The sequence below is a fragment of the Nothoprocta perdicaria genome, unplaced genomic scaffold (genome assembly GCF_003342845.1).
Source record: "Nothoprocta perdicaria isolate Ctin4 unplaced genomic scaffold, notPer1 scaffold_184, whole genome shotgun sequence".
NCBI lineage: Eukaryota > Metazoa > Chordata > Aves > Tinamiformes > Tinamidae > Nothoprocta > Nothoprocta perdicaria.
The window spans coordinates 173,513-189,797 of record NW_020455027.1 but is presented as its reverse complement, the minus strand read 5'-3'; the positions used below and the strand labels follow the sequence as shown (position 1 = coordinate 189,797).

Genomic DNA, 16,285 nt, shown 5'->3' with positions numbered 1-16,285 from the left:
AGCTTCCTGCTGTCGCTGTTAATTACTTCCTACGACAATCCATTAATAGGTATCTCCTGTGTCAGATACTCTAAGGGCCTTGCAAAGCGGAACACGTGAGGCAACAGACCAAATCTMGCACAGGACTACTTGCTGCTGACAAAGTTACAGGGATAAACAGATTTGCTGGCTTTTACATCTTGTTCTAATTTAGGCAAGGCCTTATTCTTGGAAAGGAGATAACCCCCAGATAACTCGCATTCTCAGAGAGACCATATGGGCATTTCACTGAACATATCATGTATTAATATTTATATATACCTCAGTCATCAACTAGATAAAGCTGAACACAAATTCAATGCCATGGAAAAGTTACAAACGCTGTTTCTGAGGCCTTCCTGCAGAACGTATGTACCAGGTCATCACAGAGTTACTTGGCCTGCTACTTTGCCTATATCATTTGTCAGATTTGCAGATTAGCATCTGGGCATGGAATCAGGCCCTCCATGAATTCCATTTTCTGACATTTCCACTCCGTTATCAAACTGGATATTCAGCATGCSAATTAGGGTGGCAAAATAATTTGCTGACAAGGTCTTCCGAGCACTGCAAACTCAGGTTCACATTTTTACAAAACTTGCATGTTTCAGGGTAACTATCTTTATACGGTCATGCAATTTTTTATCTGCCTGTTCCTTACAGTACAAGAAGATTTAAATCTAACCACTATGCAAAGTGGCTATAGCAATTTTGTCGAGCTTCTTGGCTGACCACCAGCTTAGCTCCAACTCTGCAAAATTCGCTTAGCTCCAACTCTGCAAAATTCAAAGATATAGTGGTTTAACACCTCTTTTAAACAGTCATCAGGCAATTTCTTGTCCAAGATTGTAGGAGCATGTACAGATAATAGCTTCAAACTTAAGGATTTGCTGCACAAACTTGTGCAGTTTCTGAAATAATCRATTCACTTTTTGATCCATTTTCTAGGCAGGCAATGAAATCATTACTGTTGACCCAGCTCAGCTGGCACATCTTTGTTCAAAAACTTCCTTTAAGCTCACCTGTCTAAAAATAACCTATGCTTGAGATTGTATTTTCCTCAGCATGGCTGCCATTTAGAAGCATAAATAAATATTTCTTTATCTGTCAACTACAAACAAGATTCCATTTATCCTAAATTCTTAACCTGAAATATAATTTTTATGCTTTGAAGTACAGACCAGAGACATAGCTAAGAGTGAGCTGAAAAAAAATCTAGTATGTTTTGTGGGAGTTCCTACATAATGATTCAGGGCAAGTACAAATGATCTCCTCTTCTTGTCCCACCTCAGGTATTCCCAGCCTGGAGGAAGGGATTGCTCTGCCCTGTAGGTGGCTTCACCTGCTGCAAGAAATCAGAAAACTTTTGATAAAACCATTTATTCACTCACCATCTACATAAATGTAAACTGCATGGATGGTTTCTGAGCTACTCCAGACCACACATAGAAAAACATGGTAATGTAGACTTTTATTACAGTGACCTAAGCTTGTTTCGGTACAATTTAACTAAATGTGCAATTTCTATATGCTATCAATCTACATTATGTAGGTTACATGCACCAAAACTTTGAATTAGTATTTATTAAGCATAAAAGTAAAATATCTGCATAGTGCCTGGCAAGTCTTCAAGACACATCATCAAATTATCTAGCAAAAYACATCTTAAAAACTTGACCCATAACAGGATTATTCTAAGGTCTACATTTGGTCACCTGTGAAAGATTTCATGATGACTCAATATTTGAGTCAATACCAGCATCTTCCCAGGCCAGTCTGAACCCTGTGACTCAAAGGGAAGGTGTCTTTGATAATTCTGTGTGTATCTTGAACGTCCATGCAGTAAAAATAAGTGACCCTGCCAAAGAATCTCATGAAATCACTATCCATATCAATAAAACCTGGTGCTATTTATTTCACACGAGCGAAGTGCATTCTGCCACTCACTCCCCACCACCACTCATTCCATGACAGGGGGCTGGACTASATCTCCAGAGGTCCCTTCCAACCCCCAACTGTTCTGTGATGCTGTGATCACAAAGATCTTGCATTGGCAAATAAAATCAACTAAAGTTCACTGGTTGTTGCCCCTCTAGACTATTTAAATGACTCCTTTAATGTGTGAGCACAACAACCACCACCATAAAACTGATGCAGGGAGGACAGATGCTTTGCATAGTGCCAGGAAAGCAGCTTACGTAACAGCTTGTGAAAGTTGCAAAGATTAAGTATTACTTTCAAACTTCTTTAAATGGCCATGAATAGCGTATTAAGTTGTGACTTCTCTTACAGGAGAGCATTAAAAATGAAGAAAAAAAATATTGCCTAAGTGTTTATTTTTATTACATCTGATTTATTTCTATTTCTGGTCAACTGAAATGACTTTGCAGTTACAGAATTATACAATAGTCTTTGCTTAAAGATTATTTCTACAGACGACGAAGCAATTCCCTTAGCACAATGTCCAATCTCCTTAGCATAATATCATCTATTTATAGCATTTTCCCCAATGACAAGACTGTTATACCTAAAAGAAATTAAGCACTTCCACATTACACTGCACCAGCCTCCCCATTCCTCCTGGAAATACAGAGTCTATATCATGTCATGCTCTTCCTCAGTCTCCTTCGACCTACATACCGTGCAAGACCAGCAATCATTAAGGATCAAAGAAATCCATTTGGAGCTGCAGTTGGGGGCAGTCAACAGTTTACTGAAAGTCACTGCTTTTGTGTTAGCCTTCTAGACAGAAATCCAAGATTTAAAGCAAGGAATTCCATAAAATTAGGAAGACATGCTTCCAGAACTTCAAGATTTACAAAGTTACCATGACGTTCACTGATTTTTCAGCTTTCTTTTCTTTGCATTACAGCATGCAGATAAGTTAACTGATACAATTCAAAAGTATATTTCAGTAAAAAGTTACAAATTAAGTACAATAGTAATTTTAGCAGAAGAGGCAGTTAGAAAAAACAAAGAATGTCTCCACAATGGTTAGYGGCAGAGGACAACATAGGAAGCTTTATCACTGAAAGAGCAGGACAAGTTTTAAGAGACTGCAAATTAGGCAGAYGTTGGCATGTGATACAGTCACAGAACTAAGAGCTAAACAAAAGCAGAAGAGCCACTGAGTGCGTCTGTAAGAGCAGGATTCAGCTGCAGACATTTAAATCCAGACATGCCCCATTATTGTCAGTGGAGGCCAATGCAATCAGTGGAGCCTAGGGAGTAATTTAATTTACCCCAAAGCAAGCCCCGCATAGCTCATTAAACAAATCATTCTCTAGACGCTATTGACTGTATTGACTACATCTCTATTGATCATAACAGGAACGTAGGATCCTAGGGCAAAAAATACATATACAAACCAGAAAAGAAACTCAGGAAACCTCCAATAGCCACACTTGCAAGCACGTTAATTTAGAAGCATGGTAGAGAATGAAAGGTCTGGCCACCAGCTCAAACCTTCAGAGACCTCGGCCTCCTCAGGGAGCTTCAGCCTGCTCGTCCTTTCCRCCCCGCCCCAAAGCTCTAAACTTTCCCTCCCTGCTTACCAGAACTTCCTTGGCACAACACAAGTGACAGGAAAGCAGCAAGAAATCCTGCGTGCAAACTCTCGAGAGCCTTGTACGAGGAATGTAATCACACCTCGCTACAAGGTAGGATTTTGGGGGTAGTGGATTTGGGAAAAATCATACCATGTGTAGGAGCACACTAGTAGAAAAAACAAGTGACAGGAGAAGATGGCTAAAAAATGGCCAGGCCTCCCAGAAATCTAAAACCTAAATTTCTATTCTTTATCCAAGCTTTTGTMCTGATCTCTAAACAATCTGCTATCCTATCGATTTCGAGCACTCCCATTAATAGTCTCATGGAGTTCAGGATCTATTAAACTGTAACATATACTCATATTAGTATTTACTGACGCGGAGGGAACAAAGTCAACACCATAGTCCTCCTCTCCTGGGACACCAAAATCTACAAGAAAAACATTATATGCAATAATAATAATAATATGCATTAGAATACACATATATATGTATATATATAAAATATGTAGTAATAATAATATGTATTAGAAAAATAATTTTGTATCCCAGACAAAAAAACAGTTGGAAATGGGTTCTAATCAGAACCTTGTGTAACCAAAAAACAAGAAATATAGGAGTAAAACAGACATAAATGAACACAGGCTACTTAGAAAGATGATGTAAGCAAAGGGCCATCAAATCACTTTTTAAGATTATGATCAAAGGAAACTGAAGTGCTGACAACGACCGATATTAGTCCTTGCTGTCATAAAAAGCATGACTGCTTACATATAAAAGCCTTTTTATTMTATCTACTACGAGACTGTACTGCAATCGAGAAATAATACTTAAACTCTATAGACCTCAGAGGGACGAGCATCTTTCACCACTCAGTGAGAGATTGCTCTAAAACACACAAGACTAATCGATTATTTATTAAAAGATGATTCAATCAGAAAGAAAATGCAAATAGCAAAATAAAATGGCTTTATTGCCACACTGCTCTGCACTGTTTCAGGAAAAATGGTGAACAAGTGATTTTTTTACTTTCAACTTCGTGGTTGTTAAAACAGAAAAAAACCCTACAGTATCAGGGAAACATCTCTGGATAGAAAACATAGAAAAGACTGAGCACAACTACTTMATTCATGTAAAAAAGTATTTCTTTTTCAAATAAAAACAATTCCTCAGAGATTCACTGTGATCACCACAGTTTTCATGCCCCAAATCCCAACACCATTAAGAAAATGTAGCATGATCTCAGTAACAACCCACTCCTGGAAGAATGAAGAAAAAAGTTTGGAATTGAAATAATCAAACTTGCCTTGCAAGTCACYTGAAGTGATTTTCTGGCCTCTGCAGAAGATAAAATCCCAGAGAAGGATCAGGATGTTCCAAAAATCTGACTTGCAGTTTCTCAGCTAAGATTACAGATTCTAATATAAAAATCAGTACCTAACTTAAAAAAAAACTTCTTTTAATGTTGAAATGTTGAAAGACTTCAAATGCATCACAGTAATTTAGCTTTCCCAGATCTATATATCAAATTTCTGAAACATAAATTGTGCATATGATAGCTTACAAAAGAGCTGTCTTTTCTATATTCATGAGATTTGACACRTTCCAAAGACATGCAGCAGAATGGYAGAATTCAGGCCGTAAAAGCACTTTCTCATTTACACCAGTGCCCACRTGATGTCTCAGCAGCTTGCACAGCCGATACAATGCTGCTTTTCTGGATCGCTGATATGAAACAGAGCCACGATTTGCTGCCTGCACGTAGGCATATGGAATATGACAGTTGTGATGTTGAACAATTAAGGAGACTTTTCAAAAGAGAAGACAAAGTACAAAAGATTTTAGAAGTTTTCTTTCTCGAAGTTAGTTTATACGATTACAGCAATTCCGCAATATTTCAGCAAATACAACATTTCATACAAATGTAAAAGCCCATTTTACTAACTTCAATTAAATATTCTTTCAAGCAGTTATACCAAGATGAGTACATCCTGATCTCCCAAATGCAGCATTTCTTCCATTCCAAGCAAGCAGGAATGCAACTGAAGGACCCTGCGGGTCAGTCAGGCCACTCTGCAAGGTAATCAAGACACTTGTARAACTTGACCTTGACAGCAGCTAATACCAGCCTTGGAACTTGGGGCTRGCACCCCGGGCGCCCCAACACCCTGCAGGGCCAGGAAGCACCGAAGGTCTTTGCAGCAAATGACCGTAATGCCAGGGCTGTGTTGTTAGGAGGCCATTCAGGAGAGCGGGCTGGAGCCTGCAGTTAGTGATACTCAGAAATTGGGCTTCCTCGCAGCCAAGCTTTTCCATTACTTTTCTTGAAATGTCACTGGCTTAATAGCTTGCCACTCCTGTGATGGCTAATAAAAGAGAAACCTCTTCTTGCAAGTACACAGTCTTTCTGCGGTGATAATAAAGTGCAAGGCTGACAGGCGGTTCAAGAGCACAAAAAGGAATCTTAGGAAGCCAAAGGTCTGGCTTTAACAGACACTTTTATACATGCAGTTTCTAAAACAAAAAATACTCTGTATGAAAAGAGCTGCTAGGAAAAATGGGCATTTGCTGGAAATAAAGCATGCTGTAAAAGACCAGATTCAGATCTAAATTAATTTTATTACTGAAGTCATCTATTGCTTCCATTCTCATCACTGCATGAATCTTACCACTAAAGTTTAGATTTTGGTACCTAATATATAACAACTGTGAAAACGGATCTGCTTAACTCTCTTTTTCCTGTAGCCAGGACAATTAAAACACTGAAGTGTGAGCCAAGCTGTAATTAAGGCCCTGAGATAGAGGAGATGGTGAGTCAGAGTTTTCTCTGCCCCCAAGAACTGCCATGGGCCCAGTCTCAAGTTTTCATTTACAGCCAAAGTTGCACGATGAAAGCTGATTACCAAAAATACAAAGAGATATTTTTAACTCGGCCCTCCTCCCTCCCCAAAAAAAAAGAAAAATTAAGGTACTTCAAGGTGAAAAACCATAGAAAATGTTGCCAAGCTTTGACCTGCCAACAGTGCTCAGGGAATTTTAGCAGGGAATTTGACCTTTAAAGGAACATAATTGGGAAGTCGGGTAGCAGCTCAACRGGGAAAAGCATGCGGAATGAAAGGGCCCACATCCTTCTCACAGTGGGATACTACTAGGGGGAATTCCCAAGATTTGTGTGCACAGAACAGTAACCTCCAACTATGTGAGAGTCTGAAGAAGTTTTATGCTTTTCTGGTTTATTATTTTTCAGTGATAGCCTTGACTAACATCCATGACACAAAAGCATTGATGCTTTTGCATTAAGGCGTGTATAAATAAATAAATATATATATAGTATTGTTTCAGCTCCATTTCATTTAAGAAATTCTGCCTAAGACGTATGCTCTTTGCACAGAAGTTATTTTAAATGTAAAGTTTTTTTAAAACAAAGCTTTTACCACAAAAATATCTTACAAAAAAATATTAAGCATAAAATGAAAGCCAAGAGACTGTTGTCTATATTCACTAAGCTTTGATAACCTTAGGGTGTGCCCATATGCTGATTAGTAATTTACAGCTAAAGAAAGAAAGTTTCAAAGGGAAATGCAGAGGCATGATTTTAATACACATCTACATTAGCTACAGGGCATAATTAAAGCTAGATCACTCTTAAGTCTACATAATTATATGATGCACACTAAAGATACACACTAGCTAGTACCCTTAACTTGGCCAAAACCAGTAATGATCTTAAGTTTGCAAGGGCAGTCAATATCACTTAAATGCATTCCTGCAAGTAAAAGGGCTCTAAACCAAAAATGCAAGGTTTCTTATTGGTTTTATTCCTCTTAGAGTTCAGAATGCCACATATGTGGCAGGCAGAACCAAATACTAACACACACAGGAAGAAAATCTGCAATTTACAGTGTTAGGATATTCCTCTCCTGTCTCACTCCAAGCAAAGGAGTTTTTTTACCATCAGAAATAAAGATGAATGTGCCTAACGATGCAAATATCAATAACTCTGTTAATAGCTACACTGAAAGGATATATTATTTTTTTTCCTCCTTTTGCAACTGAATATTCTACCTGGTAATTTAGATAGCAGCCAAATTAAGGAGTTGAATTCAATACCATGACACTACGTACCACTTACCTCTATTATTCTTTCTTAAAGCATGAATTTCAGACTTCTGAATACAGTTGGATCATGCATAGGGCTATATATGTTGTAGGTTATAGGTTAATAGAACATTTCAATGGTAATTATACACATTTCAGTTGGTCAGAAACAGTGAGAGTGCTAACCTTCCGCTGACTTTACTGAAATAAGTGGGAGGAGATTCCTCTCATCTACTACAAAGAAGCTGTATGGGCACAMGCCGTACTCATTTCTCATTTCTTATTATTCTCTCTGTCAGCTGCAGCCAAGATGTCCTTCATTTAACTGCCTAATTTGGGGGCAGGAGAAGAGGAAGGGGAAAGGGGTATAGAGTAGGAGTTGGTAGAGAAAGGACTAAGAGAAACAACCACAGAACACACRTTGAATAAAGCAACCTGAAAAGAAACAGCTATAAAGTTGAGCGTCCTTTGAGTATTTTGGCCAACGGGAATTCTTACTGCTAAAACTCTTTGCAGCAACATCAGGATTTCCTTTTTGCCAGGAAACTTGCTAAATGCAAGCCCTACCAAAACCCACCATCTGATGCCCACAGCCTGAAATTATTTTGATTTGATCTCATAATGCTTCATTAAATAGGAAGCAGCCAACTATGGCTAGCTCTAAGTAGCTGAGCCTTGTGTATCCTGGAGCCTTTCGGGAACGGTGTCTGGACAGAAACAACGCCAACAAGTCACAACAAATTCCCCTCAGGCAGGAGCCAGGGTCCAGCTCTAGGAATCTGTGCTGATATTCCGCATATCTAGGAGCCATCACAGGCCTCTTCCTGCCGTGCTGGTCAGCAGGTACCCACGGCAAACCACATGTCTCTGTGGGCCACCGATCTGCGAGCGATGCCCCCAAAGTCCCAGCTACAAATCMAAGTCCCAGCTTCAAATCAAAACGAGAAGATGACAGCAAGAATCTACAAGCCTAAATTCATTTAACACACGTTGACATGCCTACTGTCAAAAATATCAAAATCTAAACAGCAAATGACACTTATTTCCATCCAGAGAAAGGAGGATATTAGGATTCCTTAGACAAGTCCTCAAGGTCAGACCATAGAGGTCTATAACAAATTCCTCATTTCCAAGCTCAGATTTGTTTAGCTGAAYGGAATGAGAAACCATAGCCGTGCACTACATAAATTCTCAGGATTTTTGAGTCAAATTTCTCACTGTTTCTTATTATCAAACCACTAGGACCAAAAGACAAAAAAAAATGAATGCTGCTCCTTCAGCAGCAGTCAACAAGAAAAGCTGTATTAACTCAGCTGAATTCAGATGCAACAGGAGCAATCTCTGTATCTGTGGCTTCAAGTCACACTTTCCATCCTCATACTTAGTTATTTTGACTAAATTCACTTACAATATCCTTGTTAGTCACTCGATCTAAGCCAGTTAATCTGAGGAACCATCTCGCYGTACGATTATCACGCCTTCAATTCTAACAATATCGCGTTTGACAAATGCATCTGTTGATCTGCAGGCTTCAGTTTATACAGAGAGAAAAAATACCAGGTCACTTACACGAACAGAACAGATCTCCTACTGTCCTTGAAGCTCACTGCTAGGAAACAGCAGGACTACAAGTTTCAGGTGTTGCTGCGATAATATGAACATGCATCGTGGCCTCCTCCCAAATCTGCAAGAATATTCTGAATTCACAGGCCTGGGTGTGCAGAGAAGAAGTCACAGATGGCTACACCAAAACGAAGGGGGTGAGGGAACAGAACTCGGAAGCAGCATAAATCTGAAAGTCCTTTTCTTTTACTTTTAGAATGGAAATTCAATTGAAATATTAACTTTTACTTCAAGCCTGCATGTTTATAATAYATGTGGACCATCTACTGCCTTCAAACTGCTGTAACTATCGTGCACTGCTGTTTTGTTGTGTTTTCTTTGAACTTGCATTTAAAGAGAGCTACTGCAGATTCAATGTTAAGTGTGGAAATCAAAATAAAGACATGATATAAAAGTGAATTTCCTCGTTTCTTCTGACAATTACATTATCTTCAGYCTGTTGTTGAAGGAGCTTCAAAAGCCCGCTGTCATAGTGGAATACAAAAAGCATTTGGAAAAATAACAGAACTGTTTTGAGTTTTCTTATGCTCTGACATATTAGGTAAGTGCAGCCATTCAACACGCAATAAATGCTGTGACTGGGGTGCCGTTTTTGCCAAAACAGAATAAAAATGATTCACTCAAATTTCTAAAATTTACATGCTCTCACKTCAACTAGAGCATGAAGTAGAAGTTTCCAAATAATACAAAATTACGATTTCCAAATATGAGAGAASGATACAGATAAAATGAGAGAACACAAATAATAAATGCTTCTACTGAACCAACTTTTGCAATCACTCGTGGAAGGGGAAAAAGTCTATTCCATTTTAGGATGMATTTCACATAACAAGGTATTTTAATCAAAACCTTGTCTATCTAATCCCCATTAACCCACRTAAGCAAGAAGAGTTTAACTAATACCAATACCTTATTACCATGAAGTACTGGTCTGCTTTTAACTCATTTCATGGGGACAACACTTTACAGGTAACATAAGCAGCATTTTTAATATGTTTTTCAAACACTAMAGGAGAGCAAACATTTTCCTAGAGTCCTCTATATATTTCAGGAAAATTCAAACTTACCATCAATTTGCATTACAGTATTAATTACKTGAAATGAAAAAGATGAGATTTTCAATTATATTTTTGTATTTTTATATTTTAACATATATATTTTATATATACTTGTATTTTGATCTTTTAGATGCYAAATATTGCATCTTGCTGTTCAACATGGCATTCTAGGTTTTGGCAGATTTGTATAATTTAAATAATTMAAGAATAACAGTAGCCAATTACAGAATTATAATTAAACATGATTTTAAAAAACCCTTTTCAATTAATGAATCATAGTCCAAATAAAAGGGTTACGTTAAAAAAAAAAATCCAAGTAAAATCTCAAACATATGAGGACTTAAAATACCTAAATGAGATGTAATCAACTGACTGCTAAGGAAAACATTCCTGGGATTTAAGAGGGTGTTGCTTTAAGACCTAAGTCACAGGAGAGAGAGCCATGCACCCTTAAAGCCCTACAAAGCAGATTACCTAGTATCTGKTTTGATTTTCATTTAAAATTATTGCTTTTGTATTATAGCTGCACAGATCTACAGCACATTACAGCAGAAGCACCTCTCTTTTACACTTATATACTCCATTGGTTTATTCCTTAGGATCTTGTCTCCCTCTAGTGACTGGCCCTCACTCAAAAAAAAAAAAAAAAAAGCATTACTTTACCTGCCTGCAGGAGCAGATGGAATCACAGGAACATCCAGGCTGGAAGGGATCTCAAGGGCTCATCCAGTCCAACCTCCTGCTCCAAGCAGGGCCAGTCAAGGGACTGCACTGGATTGCTCTGGGTTTTTTTCCCCACTTGGGTCTTAGAAGTCTCCAACTGCCTCCTCACCTCCTTAGTAGCTCTCTGCTCAACTTGCTCCAGCYTATCTAGAGCTTGGATTTGGGATGGGGGGGATTCCCTCCAACTGGAGACAGCCGAAGGRCGCCCTTGGGACACAAGGCTGTGTCCCAGACAAGCAGAGAGCAGTCGGAAGCCATCTCCTGCCTCCGTGTACAGAGCCCCTGGTCCTTCCCCGCAGAGCGACGGCCCAGGCTGGGCTGCTGCAGGAGACTTTTCCTCCCCCAGGCAAGACYTGGTGCTTGGCCTTGCTGAATTTCAGTGGGTTCCATCAATCCACTCTCCCAGCCTGTCTTGGTCCCCCAAAAGAGCAGCTTTTTGCAGATKATACTGATTTTACGGTACCTAGAATAATCCAAGGATAGATTTAGCCCCTTGAAATATCTGAATCTACACTTCACTGCTGTTCAGGATACTTTAACACTTTTTAAATCTGATCTAAATCTCTAACAAAATGTATACATTTGTGCATGAAGTAGCAGTACAATGCAATTATGGCATAGAAAACGATCCAAGATTAACATGAACAGTTACTCAACTCACAGCTCCTACATGGTTTCATCTTCTGCCCAAATACTGTTCTCCAGGCAACAAACTTGGAAATAGCTGAGTAGTCTTGAAAAAAAATCTATTCATAGTTATGAGGGATTAACATGGAAAAGTTTTATCAATAGGTTTCTCTGAAGGCATAATCTATATCAATTTGTAATTGCAATAAGTGTAAAAAACCTATCTGACTCTGGAGTTATATTAAGCTTCTGGTATGGAAAATATTCTTGTTACTCAAAAGTGAGTGTATCCAATATAAATGCTAAAAAGGAAAAGTAAATAAACCTAATAAAACTCCATGTTTTATTATGACACCAACAAAAGAAGAACATAGCCTTCACATTCCTTAAGCAGAATATTTGTTGGCTTGTAAGGGGATTGTAAACCTTCAAACATTGATTCTTACCAAGAGCAAATATTTCATTTATGTCCATCTAGCTCCACAGTTTGGTACAGTATGGAAGACTGCCTGGTTGTATTAATTTCATCCATTACAACACTGAATATTGTTGAGTGGTAGAAAGCATGACTTGGCAGAAAGGATGGGTTTAAGGAAGGAAGACATGTATCTAAATAAGAGACATGTATCTAAATAGGGGCAAGCCTTAAAGGCATGATTACCTTCTACCCTCAAACCCTCTACCCAGAGCCCAAAGAAGCAACTYGGGTGCAGATTCAGATCTCATCTGGAAACCACTTCATGCACCAGAAGCTACAAGTGAGAGGGACTCGTTCAAATGCGGTGACTGTGGTAAAACAAAAATGGAGAGGTCAAATCAGTGGGAAGCCAGTGAATCACCAAGTCAGCAACAGAGATTTACAGAGAACTTCAGTAAAGCTCCACATTCTTCAGTTGCAAAAGACATCCCCAACCAAATGGGGTTTGAGCATCGGAAAGATGGGCTGAACACGCACACCAATCAAGTGCACTTCACAGCTCTAATGAACACCAACATGATGCTGACAAGAACCATCCCATTACAGAAGGGACYCAAATTCCAAGAAACAGAATCTCTGATCACTTTAAAAACAGGAGAAGCAGAGAAGTCCCCTTCCCCTCTATTCAGCCCTAGTCAGGCCACTTCTGGAGTGCTGCCCAGTGAGGGGCTGCCCAGGAGAGCAGAGATGAAGCAGCGCAAGTGAAGCAAGGGGCTCCTAAGCTGATGAAGGGACTAGAGCATCTCTCCCGTGAGGAGAGCTGGGACTCTTCAGCCTGGAAGACTGAAGGGGAGGAACTTATCACTAAGTATAAGTATCTGAAAGGAGGGCATATAGAGAGGACAGGCCAGAGTCAGCTCAGTGGTGCCCAGAGGGTGAGAGGCAACAGGTACAAACTAAACACGGGCAGTTCTACCTGCACATCAGGAAAGGCTCCCTTACTGTGGGGGTGACTGAGCAGGTTGCCCAGAGAGCCTGTGGAGGCTCCTTCCTTGGAGWGAGTCAGTCAGAGCCACCTGGACAGGCTCCTGAGCAGCCTACCCTTGTTGGTAACTCTGCTTCAACAGCAGGGTTGGACTAGATGATCTCTAAAGGCCCCTTCCAACCTTGAACATGCTGCTAAATGTACAGCCCAGGCTTTTTTACAGAGGTGAGAGAAGTAAATTCAAAGGGGATCACTGACCAAAATCCACCTTCAAGAACCATCTTACAGCACTTGTGGATGGTCCTAGCAGAAACATCTGCCACCAGTTGCTTCCAATCAAGGTAAAGTTTCAACCTTGRATCCAAATGCAAAGACCTCCTAGAATCATCTCCAGAAAAAATGAAGGAGCGAGGATACTGAATCACCAAAACTCATTAGGGATATTTAGGATATATCTTCATCCCCAAACTTCATCACTTCTTAAAAGAAGTCAAGAAGACATAGGAGATGCACATTTCCCCCTTGATGCTGTCTATGGTTGCAGGCTGTCTGCCACCAGTCTCATACACAATCATGTGTGCAAGAAATACCTAGACTGTATTGGCAATCGCTGGAAGCTCATTAGTAGAGAATCAAATCCTTCATGATGACCCTTAGCAAGGCTTAAGTSTGAGACTTGCCCTTTCTTCTCCCAGGCATAGGAAAAAGGAGTTGACAAGAGGGAAAAAGAACAAACACTTTTGCCAGTTGTGACTGTGACAGACACCCATATGAAACTGCAGAAAGCTGATCTAGAAGATTAAATCTGGAAGAAAGAGAGACCTGCCAGACGAGAACATCACCATTGGCTTCCTCAGGGGACAGAGTTGCAGCACACAGGGTTTGAAGCCGCTCTTGCTCTCAGTCACRTCACCCAGACAGGACAGGGTTTTCACACACAAAGACTCAGATACCAACTCTGCAAACCCAGCAGGAACAATGGCCAAGGAGATCTTTTGCAAAGAGATAAGCTACAACTATCACCAGGATAAAAGTGGTAGGACAGCAAAATTAATACCTTAAAATACATTGGGAGATTCATTAAGCTTTTGCACTGTATTTATACTTATTACAGTATCATATTTGACAAAATAATCAATTCATTGTTGTATAAGCAGTATCAAAGGGATAGTTTTTCCAAGTGCACAACTATTTCTTCTTCTTATAGAAAATAATTAAAGAACTGGAAGAGAATACTTCCACACAACAGGGCAAATATCTCTGAAAACAAGAATATATTTCACAAGGATATATCCAGCAAAGTAGAAAGCAATGAGCTGCCCTCCTTATAAAAACCTGCATTCCACACTATTAGCCAAAGAAAGTGATTTCATTTTCCTTTGTCTGAATACCTTGTCTTCAAGTCTCATTTCATATGCACAAATTAATCCTATAAATAGATCTGAAAAAAGTTACAGACAGAAAAGTAACAACAAATTCTACAGTAAAAGTGGATTTCATTTTTAATTCTCAGAGCATTTTAGAAGTATGTTTTAATTAATTTTCATCTTGCTACTGATTCACCTTATTCCTTCAATATTTTGTTTGTTTCAAATGTTTTAAATATTAAAAGCCACGGCAGGCTTTTCCCTGCTTTTTTTAAAGATTTTTAAAAATATGAAGAAACAGGAGATCAAAGTGTAAAGTAATTAATATTTTTGCTTCGGAGTAGGATTACATTTTACAAGAACAAAACCAAACAATACCTTAGAATTACACTGAGGTTATGAAGCGAGTTGGCATAAACATTCAGAATACGTTTACCACCACTTGACAGTTGATCCTATCATCGTAACAACAACAACTTATCATTTACACATTTCTAGCCTAGTAATTTGCAGAGTAATTTTAATTATGATGCTTCAAGCAAAACCACTTTCCACTCTGCATATGCCTGTTGTGAGCACATCCTCCACGACCACTTACTCCACAAAGATCATCACCAATTGCAGTGCATTTTGCAAGCCCTGCATGTTTTTAATCACTGAATATATTTCACACTTTATGTGCAATATACTTGCAAATTCCTCTCTGAGGGCAAAACCCTTTTGGCAATCTTGTCTACAGTGTTTTTATCATGGAATCACAGGGAAGGCCTGGATTTAGGGGTTCAGAGCAGAGGGTACTCACGTAGGGGTAAGTTTTCCTTGTGTTCATGCTGAGCCTTGTGAGAGGCACTGCAGCACACTGCTACTGATGGATGTGAGGTTGAAGCTGTGTGTCAAGAAGTCTTAAGACTGACAACCAATACAAATATTACTACAGTACTAACTTCAGAATATGAATGTTGAAACCATAACCATTTGTAGCAAATCAAATCCTTCCTCTCTAGACACACCAGACAGTTAACCTTAGTCTGCACCAAGTATCATGCACATACCTTCACAATGCTCCAATAAAACAAGATGGTATAATTATCCCCATTTTTATACTATGGGGATAGTATAAGTATCCTCCTGGAAAAGGAACTATGGCATGAGATTCAGAAAATAAAATTGTCAAAAAAAGAAAATAAGAACAGAGTAAGAATTGTGTTCTTCTTAACTTATCAAAACAGTATATAACTTTCTGCTGTAAAAAACAGACCACTGACTTCACTACCACGTGTTACGAGACAATTTTCTACGCTCCCCTCAAGAGACTAAAGCTATCTAGAAATTCAAAAGAAATATGAAGATTCTATAGAAATAGAGACCTCTGCATGAAAAATATCATAACCATCATCTTCTGCATCATTCTCAAAATGCTAATCAAGACTTGGTCATACAACTTCATCAACTATAAAGCTCTAATGTATTCTTAGAGGTCTGTTTATGTCTATGCAGTGCATGAAACGGGAATGCTACAGGAAGTGTCTTGATCCACTTGCATACACCTAGGTCCTTGTATCAAGGTACAAGGAGACCAAGTTGGGCCTGTTCAGCCTTTTAAACCTAAATAGTGAAAAAAAAAAAAAATACATGTATACACACACACACACACACACATTAACCTTTTTTGTTAGCTTCTGATGGCTGGTTCTTCTAATATCCTTTAAATATAGGAAATTGCAACTGAAAAAAAAATTACATTTTCCTGAATTCAGGTATTAACTAACTAGTATCCAACAGCAGAATTACAKTTACTGCCTTTACAAAGGCTTTAAGAA

The 16,285-nt window shown here is 38.9% G+C and overlaps 1 protein-coding gene across 1 annotated transcript in view; it reads right to left on the bottom strand.

Annotated features, from left to right (window-relative positions):
* Positions 1 to 16,285, bottom strand: part of PRIM2 (DNA primase subunit 2) — a 69,129-nt gene that overhangs the window by 17,208 nt on the left and 35,636 nt on the right. The window lies entirely within an intron of this gene.